The sequence below is a fragment of the Mustela nigripes genome, chromosome 7, assembly GCF_022355385.1.
Source record: "Mustela nigripes isolate SB6536 chromosome 7, MUSNIG.SB6536, whole genome shotgun sequence".
NCBI lineage: Eukaryota > Metazoa > Chordata > Mammalia > Carnivora > Mustelidae > Mustela > Mustela nigripes.
This window is the reverse complement of record NC_081563.1, coordinates 13,307,247-13,320,374: the sequence shown is the minus strand read 5'-3', so window position 1 is coordinate 13,320,374 and position 13,128 is coordinate 13,307,247.

The following is a 13,128-nucleotide window of genomic DNA, read 5'->3' as shown; positions in this document are numbered from 1 at the left end:
ATTGATAACACATTTGACATATCAATATTATTCCATGTAAAATTTTCTGAATAAAGTAAGAGGTGGCAGGGAAAATACTTTTTGTGTTTTGTTTAAAAAAAAAATATTTGATGGAACTTTGGCTTCTGGACATGACAAGCTAGGTTACTTAGACCAATACTTATTTTAGGACAACTGAAAATTCTGGATAAAAATAGAACAAATATGTGAACAAGATGGTGAGAAATTTTTAGATCAAAATCAGGCAAAATGAAGTAAGAACCCTAGAAGTTAAGAGAGAAGGCAAAGTTACCTTTGCCCAGAGGATATTTATCTCCTTAGCAGAAACAATAATGAATGTGAAGTTTTGTTTTGACTTCCCAGAACCTGAAGAGGATAGAAGTGGAAGGCTCTACATAATCTAGGATTGGAGGATAAAAGTGAAAGCCTGCACAAAATCTGGGATTTGATATACATCCAAATTCACATCAAGCTGGGATTCTTAAGGACTCCACACTCATGGTAAGTAGGAAGAAGAATTAACATTGAGTCATATTCCTGACTGTCCTGAGGAGCAAGGAAGTTCTCTTCACACTGAGAAGACGGAGCATATAAAAGAAGAGAAAACCCATTCCTGGAAGGAAGGCTAAGCCCTAGTCCCCAGGCAAAAGTGCACATGGGTTTCACCATAGCAGTGCAAAAGAAGTTCAAACTATCAATTAGGTCTAAAGTCATTTAGGACTGGCAGTACCCTAGATGACCAGCAGAGAGAAACCCAAATCCTTTTCTGAGGAAGAGATGTTCATCAAAGGGCTTGGACAACCTCCATAATTAATGTTTTTCCAAGTCAGTGAGTAGCTAAGGTACATGCATAGGTACCATGAGTAAGAATTGGCAACACTGATCCAAGAATTTCAGATACAGAAATTATCAGACACAGATGATGTAATAACTATGTTTACTATGCTCAGAAAAATAAAAACAAACTTGAACATTTCATTAGAGAGAAACTATGAAAGTGACAACTTTTGGAACTACAGAATACTTCCAGAAATGAATTTATTTATATATTTTGTAGCCATTTGTAACAAACATAATTTATAACAAAACTCAAACAAATGAAAAATTCAGAAGGTGGATTTGACTGCTGATTGAACACAGCAGAGGAAAGAAGTAATAAAGAGACAGATCAGAAGAAACAATGCAGAAAGCTGCAAAGGGAGCATAAGGATAGACATTTTATGGGAAAGAAAATGAATGTGGTTGATAGAAAATAATAAATTTTTATGGTCACCTGGGTGGCTCGGGCGATTAAGCATCAGACTCTGTTTCTGCTCAGGTCAGGTTCTCAAATTAGGCTCTGTTCTGAGTGTGGAGCCCACTTGAGATTCTCTCTCCCCTCTCTCTCTGCCCCTCGCTCCACTTGCACACAAAGGTGTGCGCTCACTCTCTCTCGGAAAAAAAAAAATATATATATATATATATATGTGTGTGTGTGTGTGTGTGTGTGTGTGTGTATTTGGGTGCCTGGGTGGCTCAGTCATTAAGTGTCTGCCTTCAGCTCAGGTCATGATCCCAGGGTCCTAGGATCAAGCCCCACATCAAGCCCTGCATCGGGCTCCCTGCTCAGTGGGAGGCTGCTTCTCCCTCTCCTGCTCCCCCTGCTTATGTTCCCACTCTTGCTGTCTCTCTCTGTCAAATTAATAAATAAAGCCTTTAAAAATTAAAATATTTTTATTGGAGGTATAGAAGAACACAAAGAGAGAATAGGGACAGAGGCGATATTTGAAGAGATAGTGACAGAAAATTTTCCAGAACTGATGAAAAACAATAACCCATAATTTAACAAGCCTAATTCTAAAAGGAGTATTAAAAAGGCATACACTGAAAACTTAGGTCCACACTACAAACCGCACAACAGGGATTTCGAACAGGCTTACTCCTGAGCAAACTTCCAAAACTTGGAAGCAACCAAGATGTACTTCAGTGGGTAAATGGTTAAGTAAACTGTGTATATCCAAGCAACACAGTGTTACTCAGCACGAAAAAGAACTGAGATCTGAAGCCACGAGAAGATAGAGGGGGACCTTCAGTGTATATTGTTAAGTGGAAGAACTCAATCTGAAAAAGCCACATTTGAAATATACACATATGTGAAAGGTAGTAATGGACTGAATGAAACTAACTGCCAACCTAGAATTCGACACTCAATCAAAGTATAGATCCAGAATGGGTGTAAAGTAAAAATGTGAACAAACATAAACATACCAAAATGGAGAGGACGGCCACAGCTGAACCCCACCAGAGGACATTCTAAACAATTCACTCAGGCATAAGGAAAGTAATTCCAGATGGAAGTCCTGAGGAGATACAACCAAAGAAAATATTAAGTACAAAATAGATAATTATTGAGAAAATAAGAGCTCTATGAATATTTATTGTATAAAGATAATAATGTGAAAGATAGTCTTAATATACCTGAGAAGATTTAGGTAGAAATCGGGAAGAGCTGAGCTGAGTTAAAGTGTTCTAAAGGTTTTCTGTTATCCAGGAGTAAGATGAAAAAGTCAGGTTTGGAATTAAAGAATGCATGCGCACTAGAATGTCATCACTGAAATAATTTTTAAAAGGTATAATCTCCAAATTAATACAGCAGAAAACACACACACAGACACACAAAACAGAATAAAAAATCATCTTTCTAGGAGCACCTGGCTGACTCAGTTAGAAGAGTGTGCAGCTCTGGATCTCAGGGTCGTGAGTTTGAGCTTCACATTGTGTGTAGAGATTACTTAAATAAATAAAAAGTTAAAAAATAATCTTTTTAAAAGAAAAGTAGAAATATTAAAAAAGAGTAGAAAATGTGAGACAAATATAGAACACAAAATAAGATGGTAGATTTAACCTAAAATGTATAGTTATAATAAACGTAAGTGGTTAAATACTCCTGTATCAAAACCAAAGATTTTTATATTTCTTTTTAAAGTGCAGTTATGCATTGTTTCAAGAGACACATCCTAAATGTAAGTATGAAAATATTGAAAACAAAGTAGGGGAAAAGATGCATCAAAAAAAAAAAAAAAAGGTTACCATATGGAAACTGACATAATTCTATTCTAAAACCTAAGCCAAAAAACATTATTATAGGTAAAGAAGGTCACTTCATAATGATAAAAGTTTTAATTCACCAGGAAGATATGATGGTTTTTTGTTTTCAAACATCGCATGAACTTAATTGTATGAAAATTTAAAAATTATAGAGCCTCAAAATATACAAAGCAAAAAACAAAAAAGCATATTTACTGTCACAGTGTTCTTTTTAAATACATATCAGTCAGTAGTTGATACAGAAAGCTGACCAAATGTCAGTGAGTCTGTAGGAGATTTGAACAGTATTTGATTAAAAAAGTTAATTTAATGGGCGACTAAAGAACACTGCACTCAACAGCTGAAGAATACATGAACTTTCAAGCATATTCAGAAGAATTTCAAAGTGCTTTTTTTATCGGGGTATAAAGCAAGTTTCAATTTATCTCATAAATTTGAGGTCATATAGAATATATTCCTCAGAAAAGGGAAACCTCCTACATTGCATTGTATGAATTGCATTGGTGGGAATGCAAGCTGGTGCATTCACTCTGGAAAACAGGATGGCAGTTCCTCAAAAAGTTGAAAATAGAGCTACCCTTCCACCCAGCAATCGCATTACTGGGTATTTATCCTAAAGATACAAATGTAGTGATCTGAAGGGGCATGTGCACCCAAATGTTTATAGCAGCAATGTCCACAATAGCCAAACTATGGAAAGAACCAAGATGTTCATCAACAGATGAATGGATAAAGAAAATGTGATGTATCTATATATACTATGGAATATTATGCAGCCATCAAAAGAAATTTTGCCTTTAGTAATGACATGGATGAAACTAGAGGGTATTATGCTGAGCGAAATAAGTCAATCAGAGAAAGACAATTATCATATGATCTCCTTGATATGAGGACATTGAGAGGCAAAGTGGGGGGTTTGGGTGTTAGGAAAGGAATAAATGAAACAAGGTGGGATCAGGAGGGAGACGAGCCATAAGAGACTCTTAATCTCACAAAACAAACTGAGGGTTATGGGGGTGAGTGGGGGGGTTGGTGGTTTATGGACATTGGGGAAGGTATGTGCTATGGTGAGTGCTGTGAAGTGTGTAAACCTGGAGATTCACAGACCTGTACCCCTGGGGCTAGTAATACATTATATGTTAATAAAAAATTTTTAAAAATTTAAAAAAGAATATATTCCTCAATCACAATGCAGTTAAGATAAACATAAGGAGTTAAATTAATAATCAGAAATTCCCTTTAATTTCAAAATTAAGAAATTTACATCTAAATTATCAATGGATCAAATGAGAAATCAATATAGAAATTTTTAAATATTTGAAAAAATTATAATGAAATAATAGCCTTGAATGAATATATTAAAAATAGAGAATACTCAGGAATCAATCAGCTAGGTATTCATTTCTAGAGGTTAAAGAAAGTACAGCAAATATTAGCTCAAGAAAAGTGAAAAAATTACAGATAAGAGCAGATATTAATGAAAAAGAAAATAAATTTACAACAGAGAAAATTGACAATGTTAGATCTCTGAAAAGATTTATAAAATTGGCCTGCCTTTTGAAGAGAAGGCACAAAAAAAAAAAAATTGTCACTTAACAGCCCCTCAAGCTCTTACTTCTTTAAGATCTTTCCTGTTTTGAGGGTGTCTAGGTAGCTCAGAGGGTTAAACCTCTGCCTTCGACTGAGGTCATGATCTCAGGGTCCTGGGATCGAGCCCCGCATCGAGTTCTCTGCTCAGCAAGGAGCCTGCTTCCCTCAATCTCTTTGCCTGCCTCTCTGCCTACTTGAGATCTCTTTCTCTGTCCAAAAAAAAAAAAAAAAAAAAAAAAAAAAATTGACTAATGATGTCTGTGAGGCTCTTCCAAGTTCTGCCTGTTATCTAGTCCCAAAACCCACATAACCTTTATATTTATTTATTTATTTTATGCCATTCAGCTTCTAGGTACCAAAATTTCTTCTGCTTCTCCATTGTTGTGAAATAAAGTACTCTAGAACTTAGTTACTTAAAATAATAGCAACTGTGCATTTTGCTCCTCTGTCGGCAATTTGAAACTGGGCTCTGTGTGGGGGGCTCATGTCGTTTCCTCTTGGCCTTAGCTGGGACCCAAACTGGTTTTGGGGTATGCAGTACATGGAGGTGCAGGGGGCCTACGGGGGGGGGGTTCTAAGTCTCTGTAGTCTCTTTATTCAACTTCTTAATAGTTTTACACTTGAATTTATGTTTTGTATGTGAAGTCTGATGGGACAATGAAACATGTGATGAAAAGATTGCACATAGGTTAGCCTCTGCCACCTCCCAGAATCCCGAGGAGGGGTCCTAGCTGCCTGACTGCTGCCTCCAGAAGGCACCCACCTGAACCATGGCTATTCTTCCAGCCTTCCCAGGTACCTTTGGAGGTCTGCCCTCACTTGACTTCTGTGCCTGTGCCAAAGGATGCATGGTATTAAATAGCAAACAACAACAACAATAAAAATCCATAACAGGTTAACCAAGAGACCATTAAAAAAAAAGAAGAAGAAAAAGCTTTTCTCCTACTTTGAGAACATGGATCTCTGAATTTTCAGTTGCACTGGGCCCTACAAATTAGCCAACCCCAATTGGGCAACTTATCTGAAACGGGAGATGCCGTTGCAAGAGAACTCCTTCACAGGGGTAGGAGTTGGTGCTGGGCGGTTGGTGCTGGCTGCTCAGCCAGGAGTGGGGGTGTGGTTCCTCTCCCTGTGGACGTCTCCATCTGATGGCTTGACTACTCAAATGGCAGCTGCTGTTAGTCCTAAGGCCTGGGCCTGAAAATCTGATAACATAGCATCGCTTTTGTCAGATTCTATTAGTTAACCTAATGGTAGATCCCATGAGACTTGAGGGGAAAGAGCATTAAAACCCAACCTTTCAGACCGAGGAGTTTCATATCATTCGTAATCATCTGTGATCTGCGATACACATATATGAGTGGTAAAACAAAACAGCAAACTAAGGAAATGAACATCTCAAAGGCAGGATAGTGAATAACAACAGGAGGGAGGGAGAGAATTGTGATCTGGGTGTCTGGGGTCCTGAGAATGTTTGTCTCTTGAATGGTTGGGTAGAGACACTTTAAACTATTTGCATATGTGTTATGCTTTTTTTGGTATATATGTTTTTTTTTTAATTTTTTAAATTTATTTATTTATTTATTTGACAGAGAGAGATCACAAGTAGGCAGAGAGGCAGGCAGAGAGAGAGAGATAGAGAGAGAGAGAGAAGCAGGCTCCCTGCTGAGCAGAGAGCCCGATGTGGGACTCGATCCCAGGACCCTGAGATCATGACCTGAGCCGAAGGCAGCAGCATAACCCACTGAGCCACCCAGGTGCCCCTATATGTTATTTTTTAAATAAAAACTAAAATAGGAAAGTGATTGAATTCAGAGCTAAGGTTAGTTTTCAGATCCTTACATGATAACTTTAATATTACTAAAACTATTGCTAAGTCACATTTGTATCCTAGAAATGCATCCTTTTCTTGAAGTAGTTGAAAATGAAATAAAACCTCATTATTTAGACGTAATTAATTGAGATTCAGAAATAGCAGGTTTGAAGATGAAATGAGGTGACTTCACATTCTCTGAGGACAAAGCTTATCAAGCAAATGAACATGCAGTGCAGTGCTTAACTCGGTCAAGAGAAATCGTTCTCAAACATATAAATAACAGGCATATCTAAAGATCATCATATTTCATTTAAAGTTTTTCTTCTATGGACATGTGTGGATTGGAAAAGGAATTTCTAGTTTATAAATAATGGTCCATAGTAGCCCTTCTCACAAATATGAATCATTTTTTTCTATGATAATCTACTACCTGCCTAGAGTAGCCTTAATTATGGTATTCTGAAAATTAAAACTCAGATTGTTTTTATTTATAGATACACCAGAATGATCGCAAGTGTTACAGACTCTGTCTCTAAAATTTATAATCCACCTGTATTAACATTCCTTAATTGCTGACTACCCCAAAATACCGTTTTATATGTCTTTTTCACATCACAAGAAAGTTTCCCTGGGAAGCAGATTCTGAAGTAGAGATGTGCATGTAAGTGGTTTATCATAGAGCACTTATTTCCTATAAAGAGATAAGGAAAACAAGGTTGAGTATTGGAAGAAGTTTGAGAACTTACTTGGTTATGGACAGCATTTGATCAATAATCTTAAAAAAAAATTGCTCAAAATCTTTTTTGGAAGAGAAGCAATAAGTTAACGTAAATCTCAGAATACTAAAACACCTGAGATTCAATTGTCAAGTAGTGGATATTCATTCTTCGTTGGTGTTTGTTGAATGAATGAACAAAATGAGTGCTGAAAGCAAACAACTTATAACTTCAATCATATGTTCATTGGCTTTAAGCTCATTACCTCTGTATTCAGTTATAGATTTACATATAACATATATAGATGATATATATATGAGTATATATTTATAAATAGAGAGATATATATAAGATATACATATATATTTTTATATATATGGATATAAACAAAATACTAAAAATATTACTTTTAAGATTGCATCAAAATAGGTCCAGTTAGGGACTTTGTCATTTATAATGATCTAGGATCAACTATTTCTTATAATACATCTATATTGGTTGTTCAGCCTAAAAATAGCTGGCTTTCCTACACTCCAAGAAACATATCATGTATGGAAATAGCTACATGATTTTAATTTTGTCTTTTTATTTTTTAAAATATTTTATTTATTTATTTGAGAGAGAGAGAGAGAGAGAGAGAGCAGAGAAGGTCAGAGGGAGAAGACGTTCCCCATGGAGTCAGGAGCCCCATGCGGGACTGGATCCCAGGACTCCGGAACAATGACCTGAGCTGAAGGCAGTTGCCTAACCAACTGAGCCACCCAGACGCCCCTGTCTTTTGAACTTCAAAAGACACTGTGAGGCCAGTGTCATCAGCCCCTTCTAGAGATGAAGAAATCGAGGCTCAGTGGTCACAGAGGCAGCTAATGAGCAGCAGGGTGGGCAGCCTCAGGTTTCCCTCACCTGCCACCGTGCTTCTGCCTCACCCGCAGTTAGGCATTTCCCTCAGCAGATCCACAAATCTCTGTCAGTGTGAGCCAATAAATCTTGAGGTGACTCACCTCTTTCTGGGTTAGTTTTACTTTTTTAGAAAGGCTCTGCCTGAAAGACCCGATGGAATGATTATGATGTCCTGGTAGATGTTCAGAAACCATAAATTAACCTGGGAAAGGGGGTAGCTACATCCTTCGATGCATGAATCCCAGTTACCCGGGGGTGGGGGTTGGGGGGAGGTCTTGTCTGGGAGGAAAAGGCTCCGGCCTCCTCTGTGTAGCGGGAAACCTTTTGCAACTGATCACCATCATCTTAAAGGGCTTCCAGAACTGCATAATACCCCCAGAATTAAATAAATTACACGTGTGGTTATGAGCAAGTTAAGTACTTATTTATCCACATCATTAGTCATCGAAATTCTTGTAGGGAGTAACAGCCAGCCCCACAGGTCAGCCACTTCATGTTTCCTTAACACTTCCACTGTTTTTTAAACACCCGCTCCTTGATTTATGGCTGTACTGTGGCCTCAGCCTGGGCCTAATAACACAGCACGTACCACCCCTGATCAGAGTGACACACACATTCCCTCGCACCCATGTAAGTCATCCCATATGTGGGCCCTCGCCTTTTATTCTGCTCTCTGGAAGTTCATGCAAACAGGTGACCAGCGTTGCAAGCCAAGGACCTTCACTTCAGCATGAAGACTTTCAGTAAACGATGCTTACTCCTTGGCTAACGTCAGCCACTCAGTATTCTTGAAGCTTTTTTGGCTGCTGCTTCTTTTCCTCCAAACGGGCCACTTATTTCTGCTGGGAAAGCTTCCCTTTGTTTTCACCCTCCACGGGCAAGGGATTGTTTTTCACTTCCTTCATAAAATCACTAGCCGTGTGATGAACCCCAGATCACATGCCACCTTGACAGGAAGTCTTTCCCACCCCCATGTCCTTTTGGGCCCCAACTCACTACTGTAAGTCACATCTGTCTCTGAATCAAACCCACATACAAGCATCTCTGGGCCTGGCATGTGTTAGGCATCCAGAAAAATTCTACTATTTCTGAGTATCTATTATACACCAGCTACTATGCTGGGTTCTGGCAATGCATGGATGGATAAGACGGATTTTTGTCCAGATGGATTTTTTGCCCAGGTATACCCGCAGTCTAGCAGGCAGAGATAAACATAGGCTTACAACGGAGCTGAATGCTAAGTGATTGGATTCTGTGATAAAGAACTCACAGGACAGCTAACAGCACCCAGAGGGAAAGCTTTGGTTAAGTACGTGATTTTGTGTCGGTCTGGAAAGCATGGGTTCCTCGGGGAGCAAGGGACAGAAGAGAATCACAGCATGGGGAGAAGCACAGGCTGAGGCACAGGGACTTGCCCATGGTGTGGCAGGAAGCTAGACACTAAGGAAGATGCCGGAGAGATCCATGAGGCAAGGGTCACGAATGCATGAAGGGCAACTGAGAGGTGGAAAGGCGACTTAGGCTTTCACTGTGGGACGTATTTGGAGTCTTTTTAGCAGATGGATGGCACAGCTAGCTCTGTGTTTCCGATAAGTTGTGATCACAAGGGCGAGGTCACTGAAGTGGGAGACATGGAGCAGACAGACCAGTTACGGGGTTGAAGCTCTTTGTCCGAGCCGGAGCGAGTCAAAAGCGATAGCTACTCTGGAAGGAGAATGGACAGCTTGGGGAGATTTATCGGGTGTTGGAAGAGAGCAGAAGTGTGGAGGTGAGGAGGACTTCAGATGCATTAAAATAATTAATCTGATGATGCTTGAGCATTTGAATACAAGCATCCTGATGGCACTGCCCTTCCCTGAAACGGGCCGAAGGAACTCTTACCCCAGGTAGAATCCTGTCTCTGGTAGACTTTAGTGAAGTCAGGAGGATCTTCTCTAGACCCACCAGAGGAGGAAAGACCAGGAGGGCGGCCACTGCCCATGAACAAAGGGTCTGTTTGCCCTGGGGAAGTACGTTTTCCAATCACTCACTCACTCATTCTTTCATTCCATTGTTCCTCACATGTCTACACAGCAGCTTCCCTGTGACTTCAGTGAACTTGGAGGAAACAGGCAGATAAATGGATGTTTGGGCTGAATTGTGTCTCCCCACCACTTCCCCCACCCCGCCCACAAACTCATATGTTGAAGTCATAACCCCTAGTACCTTAGAATGTGACTGTATGTGGAGACAGAGCCCTTAATGAGGTCATTAAAGTAAAATGAGACTAAATGGGTGTTTCCTAATCTAATATGATTGATGTCCCCACAAAAAGTGGAAGTCAGGACACAGACATCACAGACAGAGGGATGGCCACGAAGACTCATTGAGATGGCACCCATCTGCAAGCCAAGGAGAGAGGCCTCTGAAAAAACCAAGCCCCCTGACACCTTGATCTTAGACTTTCAGCCTCTAGAACTGTGAGAAAATAAGTTTCTGGGTGCATTAAGCATCTGCCTCCATCTCAGGTCCTGATCCCAGGGTCCTCGGATCAAGTCGTCCATTGGGCTTTCTGCTCAGCGGGAAGCTTTCTCCCTCTCACACTCCCCCTGCTTGTGTTTCCTTTCTCACTGTCTTGCTCTTTGTTAAATAAATAAATAAAAATCTTTACCAAAAAAAAAAAAAAAAAAAAAAAAAAAAAAAAGAAGTTTCTGTTGTTCAAGCCCCCCAGTCTGTGGTATTTATTATGGCAGCTCTAGCAGTCTTATATGATGGTTAATTGTAATTTGTAGTAAAGAATGTGATAAAGTCTAAACCTTTACCATGGAGCATGAGGGAATCATGATCAGTTCTGCCTGGGCCAGCTAGGGAATGAATAAATTCTCTGATGAGGTTTTGAACGCTGAGTAGGAGTTTGCCAAGCTAAAACTGAAGGATGATATCCCAGATACAAGGAATTCTGTCTTTCTGGCTCCTTGGTCCCTGTCTTTGCGCTAGTCTTCCGGTCCATCGTGAAGGACGGTTTGCCCCTACTTGTCCTCAGCCAGTCATTACTAACAGAGAGAACCCAAAGCCCAATCTTTCTCGGGGGCCCAGACTCTGCTCTGCCTGCCTCTGCTTGGCTTCTTCCTCAGGCAAGCTGCCTACACGTGTTTGTAGGATGGCTGCTGAGAGCCTCCAGCCGGCATGATCCTGCCAGCCTGAGTTCCTCCAAGCTGCCCCTCGACCTAGAGCACACTGATTTAATTTCACAGATTGGCCCTGCTTGAAACATATGTCCACCATAGCCAGGGAAGTGGTGCTCCCCAGTGAGCCAGACTAGCCTGGGTAAAAATACGAGGCCTGTGGTCAATGTCATCTGAACCACAGGGAATGGCTTTTACACAGGAAGGAGGAGCTGCTGCGTTACTGCACCGAGAAGGAATACCCTGTAGGCAAAAGCAGTAGCTGCTCCTGGCAGTATTATTGTCACTCCTATTCAGAGAAGGGGAAGCAGATTTGGAGAAGTTAAGCAGCTTACATGCACCATGTATTCATTTATTACATTGTCAACCACAGTTTCTGGCTATATGCTAAGCACTGTGCTAGGAAGAATCGGTGAATGAACAAAACGACGACACTACTGTAAGGAAGATTGAATTGTGGTTGAGAAGGACATCAATAAAGAATCAAATTCTATGGATAATATAAACACATAAATAACATACTAAGAAGGTGCTAGGAAAAACTTGGGGAGGTTAAGGGGTACCTGCAGAAATGATAGTAATTATAAAGTTCACAGGGCATGTCTCTTTGAGAGGGTGACATTTACATGATCCCAGGGTCCTCGGATGGAGCCCTGGAGTCTGGCTTCCTGCTCCGTGGGGAGTCTGCTTTTCTCTTTGCCCCTCCCTCTGCTTGTGCTCTCTCTCTCTCTTTCAAATAATAGATAAAAAAATCCATAAAAATTATCCTCTTTTTTTGGGGGGGGGTGGTCTCTACACTCAGTGAGTCCCCCAGAGCTATGCTGGCACGTGCAAAGGGTTTGGCCCCAGGGCTAGGGAGGTGGCCAGGGGGCAGATGAAGAGTGACAATGGGGGACCCCACTCAATGACAGCTGGACATTAGGGTCACCTCAAACCTAGAGGGCCTGAGGAGAGTGTCCTCCTGCCTTTTGATGCCCTGTCACCTTGGTCTTCGAAAGCTGCCTGGTGTGTGGGTAAAAACAGTGGTTCTAGAACCAGAGAGCTGGATTTCAGTCTCAGCTCTGCTGCCACTGTGTGCTGGAGCTGAGTCCCCCCATCGCTCTGAACTTACTCGTGGGCATACAAAATGAGTATAAGTGGGATATAAGTAAAATACTCAATGTGGGGCACTCTGAATATTAGCTCTATCTATAAGCCCTTAGATTTAAAAGCCCTGAACTGAAGCCCTGCTCTGTCGCTTCTCCATTTTACAGACCTGAGCAAGTAATTCTCCTCTAAGTCGTCTAGCACGGAGTCAACAATCTCTAACTATCTTCAAGCATTACTTTGGAGACTGTGTGACATCAAAGAGGTACACGTTTCTTGCCCATCGTCAGTGGGATTCTTCTTGTTACAAAGCAAATAATCTCATGAAGGTCTTATATTTTCAGAAGCTTTTGACCTGGATAAACTGATGAAGGAAAAAAATGTGCTTCAGAGACTTGGTACGGTTGGAGTTGCAGTCAAGAACTGAGCTGGGCTGGGGCCCCCAACCTAAAAAATGTTTCCTAGGGGCAACAGGCAGTGGGACCACCATCTTGGTTTTACTATGAAATGAGTTCCACGTGTTACCTGAGTCCAGTAACCACCACCCTCAATCATATTCCCTATCTGCTACTATTGCAGTACCCAAATTTTAGAGTACACTTATGCACTGCCTGTGGTCCAGGGGCAGGAATACAAGACAGCAAATGGGCAGGAGGTAACAGAGAGAAAGTGAACATCCATGCATACATAAGAGCACTCCATGGGTGTCGAGTCCCACCTAGTGCATGTGGAATTCCTTTTAGAACCTAGTTACACAAGCATGGAATGA